Genomic DNA, 11,631 nt, shown 5'->3' with positions numbered 1-11,631 from the left:
CCAGCTGCGCTGTATGATGGTGGATGTCTGATCTGGCATGCTTCATGCATATGCTGACCTCTAACTAATGGGGTTAGGAAGGAAATTGTCCTTGGGAACAGATTAGTCAGAGCCACCCGCTGCAGGGCGTCTTGCAGCTTCCTCGGAAGCACCTGGCACTGGATGCTACATTATTTCATCTCTCTGGGGCTCTGTTTCCTCCCCTATCCTTTGTCTGTCTGGTCTATATAGATTGTAAGCTCATCAAGGCAGAGACTGTATAGCGCCTAGTGCAGTGATGCCTTGATCTCACTTGGAGCCGTTAGGCCCTATGACAATACACACACAAATTAAAGTGTTTTCTTATTCTTGGTCTAAACTGAAATGAAAAGTTCTGTTAAGGAGCCTGGTTGTCCTGGACCTAAATAATACTTAACTCTCGGTATAAAATGTAACAAGTGTGACGAGATCGTAGTTGAATTATGATAGTGCTGCAGGCGCAGAATGCGTCATTTAATAGAGCTCATTTCAGATTAATATGTGTCAACCTGTGGAACTTATTGCCAGAGGATGTTGTGAAGGCCAAGACTATAACAGGGTTCCAAAAGGAACTAGATAAATTCACGGAGGATGGGGCCACCAATGGCTATTAGCCAGCATGGGTGGGGATGGTGTCCCTAGCCTCTGTTTGCCAGAAGCTGTCAATGGGCGACAGGGGATGGATCACTTGCTAATTACCTGTTCTGTTCATTCCCTCTGGGGCAGTGGCATTGGCCACTGTTGGAAGACAGGATACTGAGTAGATGGACCTCTGGTCTGACCCGGTATGGCCATATATTCTTATATGAATATTCAGTGACACGTGACTTTCATTCCTAGCAAGATTTCATCCATTAGTCTCTAAACATGCTTGTAAATATGATAATGAAATCAAAAGTTTGGCAGGGACATGAATTCTCCTCCTTGGGCCACACGCCAATGTCTAACCAATAGGCACTGGGAAGAAACTGTCCTCTGGGCAGGTTAGTATTGTTAGCAGTGCTAGGTTACACTGGCACCTAGTCATCACCAGTCAAGGACCAAAGCCCAGTTGTGCTAGGCATTGTACAGACAAGTAACAAAGATGGCAGTCCTTGTTGATTGGCTATAGCAGACTTGGTAGAGGGTTCTGCCCTTTACCTTTCCCAATGCTCTTGGAAGCTCTGGTGTGATTTGTGTCTGTGGCTTTGGCGAGAAAGCTTTCCCCACGAGCTCTCTCTGCAAGGGAATCTAGGGCACTTCACAATTCTACGGAGCCGGCAGAGAACCATTGCCATCCGGGTGAGAGCTGGTCACTCGTTGCCTTCGCCGCCTGTCAAGCTGAACATCACGTGAAGACAGCCAGGATATGGCCATTGAATTAAGGAGCAGGGGTGGTGAGAAAAGTGACTGAAAACAGCCCCTTGAAACCCTGTGTGCTGTGATTGCAGAGGCCAAAATTAATTGTCTGTTACTTCCATTGGCCCTGCAGAGCCGTAAAGTGGGGAAAGAGAGAACTGGAACCTATGAGGCTCAGACAGCAGCTGCAGATTTCAGTGCCGAGCCTTTCCCTCGAGCTGCACCAGAGGTTCATTACACCTGTCTGGTACCATGGCCCTCGGCTGGACCAGCATCACTAGCGATGAGGCTCTAGCAGGGTTTTGGATCTGATCAGTGCCTAGTAACGACACATCTTATTTCTCAACCGAATCACTGAGCTACCTGGAACCCCCGATGCTGTTTCAGAGACACTTTTCCCGACTTTAAAGGTCCACGCCCCCTCCATAAACTATATCCCTCCTGTTAGCTACACGCTGAATTTAACACATCAAGGAACCATCAAGACGCTGCTAAACCAGCTTACTCACCGGGCTCACACAGCAGTGGGAGGTTACGGCCTGTCCATACGTTACAAAGCGGCACAATCCAATTCCAGACCGAACGAAGGACTGACATCCGTCTCCCAGGGTGGGGCAGATGGTATATATAACACATCCTGAAAATGATCGAGCTGGGGTCATGTAACCAATCAAGGGTCTCAGGGGAGCCTGAGCTTTCTGAGTGTAAACACTGTGAAATGTGCAAGGGAAAATACTGTGGAAAGCAAATGATCTTTCCATTTATAAGGCTTTCTCAGTAGACCTACTTCTCCCCTGCTGGCTTATTGGGCAGCGTGTTTACAGTTAGCCCTGATTTATGACTGACAAAGCAGCGGGCTGGGATACAAATAACTTTTATTGTGAGATTGAAACTGTAATTAAAAAAGTAATAAATTGTAAGGAAAACACACATCACATGTTGCTAAGGGAATAAGGGAGGTGAAATGGCTCCAGCCCTCCCCACTGTGCTTCGGATTTATTTAAAAACCATAAAATATTATGGAATGCACAATAAAAACCAGACAAAATATTACAGCTCCAGAAAAAGAAGCTTTATTAGCTAATGACTCGTACAGTCCCATGCAGTAGCTGAGTTTCTCATGTTAATAAATTTATCTTCACAACCTCTGCTGTGAGATAGGAAAACCGCTGTTATCCCATTTTACAGATGGGGAAAACTGAGGCACAGAGAAAAGAAGGGACTTGCCCATGTTCACACGCAGCACCTGCAGCGGAGCAGGGAATTGAAGTGACCTCTTCTATGTCCCAGTGTGGTTCATTAACCACAACAGCATCCTTCCATCCAATCTGTTAAATGCAACATAGTCCAGCGACATGCACGGATTTGGCGACTTGTGTTCAGGCTGGAGGAGAAAAATGTCAGTCCCGTGGTGCAAATGAATGTACCCTGCATTCCTGGCTCATTTCCATATGTGTTTCCCTAGACTCATTGCAGTTCTGGAACATTCAAAGGGAATCTCTCAAATGGCCTAGACATAAGCCATATTTGCCATACACGCCAGGTCATATTTTCACACCGGGAACCAACTTCTGCTCCGATCTGCATAGGTGCAATTCCCAATGAAGTTAATAGGCGTTGCACCCATGTAAACGAGAGCAGGATATGGCCCTTGGTGTTTCTATTTCACTCACTTCTGGTGCCCCACCCCCCCGCCTTCCCGCTACTAACAGCCCCAGCCCAGATAGTAACTTCTGTCTGTTCCATCTTCTTCCAAGGTCCACATGAGACCTGCATATCCTGGGCCAAGCATCCTGCCTGTGGGATTCTCTTGCGGGTGTCCCCCGGGCCCTTCCATGGTTCAGTTCATAGCCTTGCTATTGGGGTCCATCGCTGGCCTATTGGCTTCTGACAGCTCTTCCTTTTTGGGTTCTTTCCCCTCCTTTTATCCTGTGTGTCAAGCAAGTACTCCTCATTTCTCTGTAAGCTTTCAGCTTCTGCACAGGAGATGCACGGAATCTGTGATGAGCACGACAGGACTCAATCGTGTGTCTACATGTACATGTCTCTCCCTAACGATTAAAGCTGCAGGGTCAAGAATACGAGGCTGGAAATGCCAGAATGAACCTTGACCTCAGACCTTAATTCTGTCCCCTGCCCATTCGGGGTTTCATATTATGATTTTATTGCGGCAGGAAGAGGCTGAAGCTGAAGAGGACATGATGGGCAGGAGGAAGGAGAGACTGGCTTCCAGTCACTGTCAGCAGCCTCCTGCTGAGCCTGGAAACATCTGCCCGCATTGTAATAGAATTTGTGGTTCAAGGATTGGCCTTATTAGCCACCTGAGGACCCATCACTCCCATGGAAGATGATCATACTCGGTAACGAGTGATCGCCCGTCATTGCGGCAGGACCTAGAGGGACCCACTGCGTCTGGGGCCCCGTTTTGCAGCGTGCTGGGTGCACATGTGGAGCTCAGTGTCTAGACAGACAAAGCAGATGTTTGGGAGAGAAAATAGAAGCACCCAGCGGGGGCGTGACTTTCCCACAGTCACCGAGCAGCAGAGCCAGGACAGAACCCAGGGGTCCTGAGCCCCAGTCCCGTGCCCACTGGGTGGCTACTACCCCACTTTACTAGCACTATACAAGTAGCTGTGTAGACATCTGAATCTGCTGACTTTCCCCCTAGCTGGGTCTCTCTCTCTCTCTCTCACACACACACACACACACACACAGAGCTCATCGCTATGACATTTGAACAATTTACTCCCACACAATTATCCTTCCTGTGATTTTGCTTAATCCCATTTCCCAGGGCTGGGTGTGCTGCAAAGAGGGACACCAGAAACTGGGGAATCCCTTGCTTTGCTTTCCCATTGAGACAAAAGCCACTTTCCCATACCCTGGAGGGAGGCAGCCCCGCTTGGCAAACATGCTGAAGTTAAGTGCATTTCCAGCAATGTTTATTCCATGTTCCTTGTCACTGATCCTATTCATATTTATAATGCAGTGCAGGGGTTAGCTAGTGAACTTTGATATGAGGGTGAAGAGGGACCATGTGGAACAGGGGACACTGGGGGATCCTCCCATGGGAAAATGTTTTGACGATATCTGTGCGATCAGGCGCATCCACCACATTCAAAAAGGCACCCTTGGGATGTCTGTAGACGAGCTCCAGGGATAAAACGAGCTAGCATCATCTGGGGAATGGTGACACCATCTAAAGCCGGTGTGGAAATTCCCCCTCAAATGGTGCATAGGCCGTGCATGGCTGATCCACTGTGAATTTCACCCCAATTTCTTTTCTGTGATGCTCTGAGCAGTGCTCAGGATGCAGGGTTCCTCTGGGATTGAGCACCCACAGCCAGAGAACGATCTGCCACGTGCGCCTGAATCAAAAGGCAAGAAACGCAGGGACAGACCAAAGCTTATTGTTAGGTCTTGGCAGAGCCCAACAGAAGCTCCTGGGACCATCCCAAGGCCCACAGAGCCCCAGACACCTGGACGAGTGGTGGTTTTTCCTCTCCTGAAGGAAAACGCATGTGAGCATCTATTTACAACCCTCGGTTTCCTTTGGCTACCGCCGGTGATCCAGTCTGTTCAGCTGTACAAAAATAACACCACTGCTAAAAGGAGACGGGGTAGCGGAAGAGAGATTTCATGGCCCCGTTGACAGCCCATTCACCTGATCTGCCATCAGGGGAGGGAACAGTCTGGAGAGACGGCAGCATGGCTGTGTCTAAACCAGAATGCAGCATTTGCCAAAGGCATAGGCTAGCTTGCAAAAGTGGACTCAGGAGAAGAGCAGGCATGTCTGTGAGGAATGAGAACACCCCGAGCTGAGCCAGTAAGGCCCACCATGACAAGAGTTTGGGCAGGACCTGGACCTTCCTGCTTTGGGGAATGAGCTGACCTCTCGCTATTTGGGCTTGGGATGTAACTAGGGGCAGATTGGCCCAGACTTGCTGCATGGGTGGCTCCTCATCGTGGCTCCTTTTGGCCACTGCCAGAGGCAGGATACTGAACAAGATGAAGCCCAATATGGCAATTCCTAAGCAGCACTTTCAGCCGCCCATTAGGTACTGAATGCAGATGCCCTTTATTTCAATAGCAAGGGCCCGTTCCATTGAATGACGGGGGCTGATACCTTACCCGATTTCAAACAGATAGCTCCTGCCTGCAGGTAGGTTTAGAGCTGGCTTAGCCAACTCCTGGAGCATGGGCTGCTCCTTTCCCAGGCAGGTGGGCAGAGCTGCTGGTGGCCTAGTGACTCCGTAAAGAACGCCTCTCTTCTTCCCTTCTGTTCATTTTCCCTTTCCGTCTTTTAATTTCCCAATCTCTATCCCTCCTTCTCTCCCCACCGTTTTCTCTCCCGCTCCCAAGAGCATTAGATGGGGTCTGAGGCGGGAGGGATGTACTTTACCGAGCTGTGTGACTCACTGGTTGTTTGCTTCGCTGGCAGTGCTGGGGAAAACAATAATAATTTCAGGTTGATCCAAAATGAAGGATTTCCTAAACGTCTGGGAAACCGAAAAGGAAAAGGACAAAAAAAGGGTTCAGATCGAATTAAACATTTATTTTTCACTTTTGAGCATTTTTAAATATTTAAAAAAATTAAAATCAAAGTGAAGGACAATTCAAAATGAAAAGTCACGTCTGATCTAAAAACCAAAATGTTTTCTTTCAAAAAAAGTTGAAAGGAAACATCTTGACTTTTTGAGGATTTTTTTTCCTCTTTTTTCTCCAACCTGAGCAATGCAGTGAAACTGGCACGAGCTTTTTCAGTGTCATCGAACCTGCATTTTTCCCTGAAAAAAGTTTTGCCCAAAATTCTTTGGCCTAGCTTTGTTATAAATATATTACATTGAACCCCATTTGGGAAATTTAATCAACAGGGGATCTCACTCACTATGAAGGGGAAAAAAATCTCTGCAACACCGAGAGAATATAGCAGCACCATGATCAAAAAGAGAATGGCCTTATAACGCTTAAATCACGCCTGATTGTGTGCTGAGCAATCACCCTACAGACAGAAGATCTAAAAGCATAACATTTTTCTTTATGTATCTAATATAATAGATGTGAATATATGACAGAGCAATTCTGGTCTTGGATTTGAAGCTGTTTCAGTAATGACACTGTGGTTGCTGGGCATATTATTGGATGCAAATGAGTATGATTTGTAAGACAACCGGGAAATAATAAGTGCCCTTGACTTGACCTGTAGCTCTTCAAGGTTAAATTAGTTTAGCTATGATATGTCGTCTTTTCACCTTGTCCCATTAGTCAATGCAGACCCACAGTGTGTGATTGATACAACTTTCACAAACCAGCTGGCCAGGTCTGATGTTCTTGGTTTGAAATCAGAGTTTTCCCTTCCCCAGGGGGATGACCTACCACAGCTGATGCGCCCCACCTGCCCAGACACAGGCACAGAGAGGTAAAGTGACTTTCCCGAGGAGCCAGGTCTCCTGAGTCCCATGTAGCCTCTCCACTGGACCATCCCACCTCCCTCAGCGATAGCATGCAGAGCTCATACGTCCGTGGGGTGGTTCATTTGGTACAGTTTGCTTTATTAACATATAAAAGAAATGATGGATTCAAATAAAAAGTTACAAACTATCCTAAAATATGATTTACGTGCTAGCCAATGGCCCTGTTAAAAGGCACAGAGGGGGGCAGAGAAGATCTCTCTCTCTCTTTCTCTCTCTCTCAGCTCCTTTGGCTGTGGGGAGATAGCTACTGAACAGAGGCAGATCAAGGGGTGGGTCGGGTCCATGGTCTCCTAGGGCCATGGGCCAGGGCAAGTGGGGGGGCCCTGGCGCCAGAACCATGGACCTGCGCCACCCCTTCTACCTGCGGTCCTGCCCCCACTCTGCCCCTTCTGCATGTGGCCCTTCTCCCATTTTGCCCGCAGTACTGCCCCATTCCACCCCCCCACTGTGGACCCACCCCCCATTTGCTCCTTTCTGCCCCCCCCCCCCAAGGCCCCAAGACCAGAGAAGCTCTTTCCCCCACCACGGCCCCATGGCCGCAGCGGGGAGTGAGAGCTTCTCCAGCCCTGAGGCTAATAGCCATTGATGGACCTATCCTCCATGAATTTCTCTAGTTCTTTTTTGAATCCTGTTATAGTCTTGGCCTTCACAACATACTCTGGCAAGGAGTTCCACAGGTTGACTGTGTGTTGTGTGAAAAAATACTTCCTGCTGCCTATTAATTTCATTTGGTGACCTTTAGTTCTTCTGTTATGAGAAGTAAATAACACTTCCTTATTTACTTTCTCCACAGTAATCATGATTTTATAGACCTTTATCATATCCCCCCTTAGTCTTCTCTTTTCCAAGCTGAAAAGTCCCAGTCTTATTAATTAATCTTGTCTCATACGGAAGCCGTTCCATACCCCTAACCATTTTTGTTGCCCTTTTCTGAACCTTTTCCAATTCCAATGTATCTTTCTTGAGATGGGGCGACCACATCTGCATGCAGTATTCAAGATGTGGGTGTAGCATGGATTTATCGAGAGGTAATCTGATATTTTCTGTCTTGTTATCGATCCCTTTCTTAATGATTCCCAACATTCTGTTCACTTTTTTGACGGCTGCTGCACGTTGAGTGGATGTTTTCAGAGAACTCTTCACAATGACTCCAAGAACTCTTCCTTGAGTGGTAACAGCTAATTTAGACCCCATCATTGTATATGTGTAGTTCGGATTATGTTTTCCAATGTCCATTACTTTGCATATATCAACATTGAATTTCATCTGCCATTTTGTTGCCCAGCCACCCAGTTTTGCCACTGAGACAGGAGGAGCATTGTGGAGGTGCTGGGCCCCAGCGTTAATGCCCCACACTTCTCCCCTTGGGATATGCCATGTCTGCCCAGCACAGGGGACTCTGCTCCGGTATGGGGCTGACGGGCCTGAATGCAGTTCGAAGGATGCTAATTACAGCTCACCTCCTGCTCATTATCATTAGTTATCTCACAGCAGCACCCAGAGGCTGCAGCTGGGATCAGGGCCCTGTTGTGCTGGGTGCTGCCCAGACACTGCGTGAGACAGGCTCTGCCCCAGCTGGGATCGGGGCCCCGTTGTGCCGGGCGCTGCCCAGACACCGCGTGAGACAGGCCCTGCCCCAGCTGGGATCGGGGCCCTGTTGTGCCGGGCGCTGGCCAGACACCGCGTGGGACAGGCCCTGCCCCAGCTGGAATCGGGGCCCCATTGTGCCGGGCGCTGCCCAGACACCGCGTGAGACAGGCCCTGCCCCAGATGGGATCAGAGCCCCATTGTGCCGGGCGCTGCCCAGACACTGCGTGAGACAGGCTCTGCCCCAGCTGGGATCGGGGCCCTGTTGTGCAGGGCGCTGGCCAGACACCGCGTGAGACAGGCCCTGCCCGAGCTGGGATCAGGGCCCTGTTGTGCCAGGCACTGCACAGACACCGCGTGAGACAGGCCCTGCCCCAGCTGGGATCGGGGCCCTGTTGTGCCGGGCGCTGGCCAGACACCGCGTGAGACAGGCCCTGCCCGAGCTGGGATCAGGGCCCTGTTGTGCCAGGCACTGCACAGATAGGGTTGCAAACTTTCTACTTGCACAAAACCAAACACCCTTGCCCCGCCCCCTGCTGCTTCTCCGAGGTCCCGCCCCCCGCTCACTCCATCCCCCCTCCCTCCATCGCTCACTCTCCCCAGCCTCACTTACTCACTCATTTTCACTGGGCTGGCTCTGGAGGTTGGGGTGCGGGAGGGGATGGGGGCTCTGGATGGGGGTGCAGGCTCTGGGGTGAAGCTAGAAATGAGGAGCCCAGGGCTTGTGGGAGGGGACTCCAGGCTGAGGCAGTGGGTTGGGGTGTGGGGCGGGGGTGAGGACTTCATCTGGGCGTGTGGGCTCTGGTGTGAGGCCGGGGATGAGGGATTTGAGGTGCAGGAGGGGGCTCCAGTCTGGGGCATTGATTTGGGGCATGGGGGGGGGGTTGAGGGCTCAGGCTGAGGGTGCAGGCTCTTGGGTGAGGCTGGGGATGAGGGGTTTGGGGTGCAGGAGGGGGCTCCAGGATGGGGCTGAGGGATTTGGAGAGTGGGAGTGGGATCAGGGCTGGAGCAGGGGGTTGGGGCGCAGGAGGGGGTCGGGGTGCAGGATTTAGGTGGCGCTTACCTCAGACAGCTCCTGAAAGCAGCGGCATGTTCCCCCTCCAACTCCTATGCGGAGGCATGGCCAGGGGGCTCTCCGTGCTGCCCTGTCCTCAGATGGCCAAGGGGATCTGTGAAGCTGGCGCTTGAGGTGGGGGCAGTGTGCGGAGCCTCCTGGCTGCCCCTATGCGTAGGAACCGGAAGGGGGACACACCGCTACTTCCGGGCACCGCGCGAAGCCACAGCAGGCAGGGAACCTGCCTTAGCCCCACTGTGCAGCCAAGTGGACTTTTAATGGCCTGGTCAGCGACCAGGCGTTCCTGTCAAAAACTGGACACCTGGCAACAGTAGCACCAGCCACTAGACCCTGCCCTCCCCCCGCTGCTGTGTCGGGCCCCAGATCACTCCTGTGGATTGCACGCAAAATAGAGGTTTATTAGCCAACTGCAAAACCCAACCCTAACTCTGGTCCAAGGCCCGGAGGCAGCTGTCCTCTTCGGAGGCAGCGCTGTTGAGTGACGGGGACAGCTTCCTCCGCCGGGCCTGCATCTTCTCCCGGAGGGCACACAGGTTCTCTTGGCGGAGCGCTGCTGTTCTGTCGTGTACGTTGCGAAGGTGGGCGTGAGCATGATGCTGGTGGAACCAGCACACGTGGCCTGTGCTCTTGGCAGGACGTGACCCTGGCTGCAGAAGCTGAGTTTCCACCCCGGTCTGGTGCCCACGGCGCTCCAGGTGAGAAGCTCCGACTGTCCCGGATGCGTCCTCGGTGGCATTCCCTCCCACCCCACTGGCTGGCGGGGCTACCCTGTGTGAGCTGGCCTTGCCTGGCCTCCTGCGTGCGCCCTGCTGATCTTGGACTCCCTCTCGCACCAGGGATTCCCCTTGTCTGCTTTTGGACCTTGTTCTTCTGCCGGTGGGCCTCCCTCTGCTGCTGGATCTCCGCTCTCTGCTCCGAGCCTGGATCCCCCTGCTGTCTGCTCCCCTGGCCCTGCCACTGCCCCACGGGCCTTCCACCGGGCTCCTGGACCGGCCCCGGGGGAGCGAAGGGCTGAGTCTCCAACCCCTCTGCTCTCTGGGCTTTGCTCTGGAGGACTCCCTGGGAGACGGCTGGTTGGAGCCAGACTCTGAGACTCCTGCCGAGTGCTCCTGCCGCTGCAGCCTTTTGGAGCTGTGACCTCGGACGGGCTCTGGATTCTCGGCCCTGGCCGGCCAGGGAAGGTCGGTGCCTGGGCCCTGGGGTACATCAGTCCTCTTTGCTCTGACAGCTCCTTCCACAGCGGGTCCAGCACCTGCATGAGCCCTGGCCACGCAGCTCCCATCGCCCAACTGGCTTTCCTCCGTTGTGTCCTCCATGTCCCCAGCACACTCAGCACCGGCACCCTCTCGTCTGCCTCCCGGACCCCAGAGGGCTCTCCTCCTCCTCTGGCTTCGCTCCCAGGCGTACAGGCCATGACGCAAGCCCAGCTTCTTCTCCAGGATCAGCCCGATGATGACCATCTGCTCGTCCAGCTGGCTTGAGGTGAAGGCTCCTGCCGTGGACACGTGCCGGATTGCGTGGCCGTGTGCCCGCCCAGCCCCCTGCTGCCGTGGGTCTGCCGCCTTGAGAGACGTGACTCCGCCTCCTTCTCCCGTGTGCCTGCCGGTTGTTCTGGTGCCCCTGGTGGCAGGGCAGGCTGGGGGTGGTGGCCATGGGGCGGGAGGTCCCGCTGGCGCAGCCGGCGTCCCACTGTGGTCATGTGCCTTCCCCTCCCTGCATTTGGTCACTGTCAGAGTCATCTGCTCTTGGTATCCACCATACTCTGCTGAGGGCCCTGTTCCCTCTGGGGAAGACTCTTCTCCCCTGGTCACACTGCCCCTCCACCTTTCTCCTCGCTTGGTATCGGTGGAGGCCACCCCAGCTCCCTGGGGAGCCCCATTCCCTGGCAGCCCCCTGCTCCAAGCGGCTGCAGCTGGATCCTTTCTCCCTGCACCGTCCATCTCCTCCCCACTGGAACACAGCTGGCATCTCCTGACCTCTGCCTGCACATGGACCTTGGCATTGAAGGTCACGCTCTTGGGGGATGGGGCGAGTTTCCGAGGGGGTGGCGGGGCTCCGCGGGGTGCAGCCACTGACACGTCGACCCATTCCCTCTTCCCCACTGATGCCCTGGAGGTGACGCGTTTGAGGAAGCCCAGC

The sequence above is a fragment of the Chelonia mydas genome, chromosome 1, assembly GCF_015237465.2.
Source record: "Chelonia mydas isolate rCheMyd1 chromosome 1, rCheMyd1.pri.v2, whole genome shotgun sequence".
Lineage (NCBI taxonomy): Eukaryota > Metazoa > Chordata > Testudines > Cheloniidae > Chelonia > Chelonia mydas.
Note: the sequence above shows the minus strand (reverse complement) of the source record.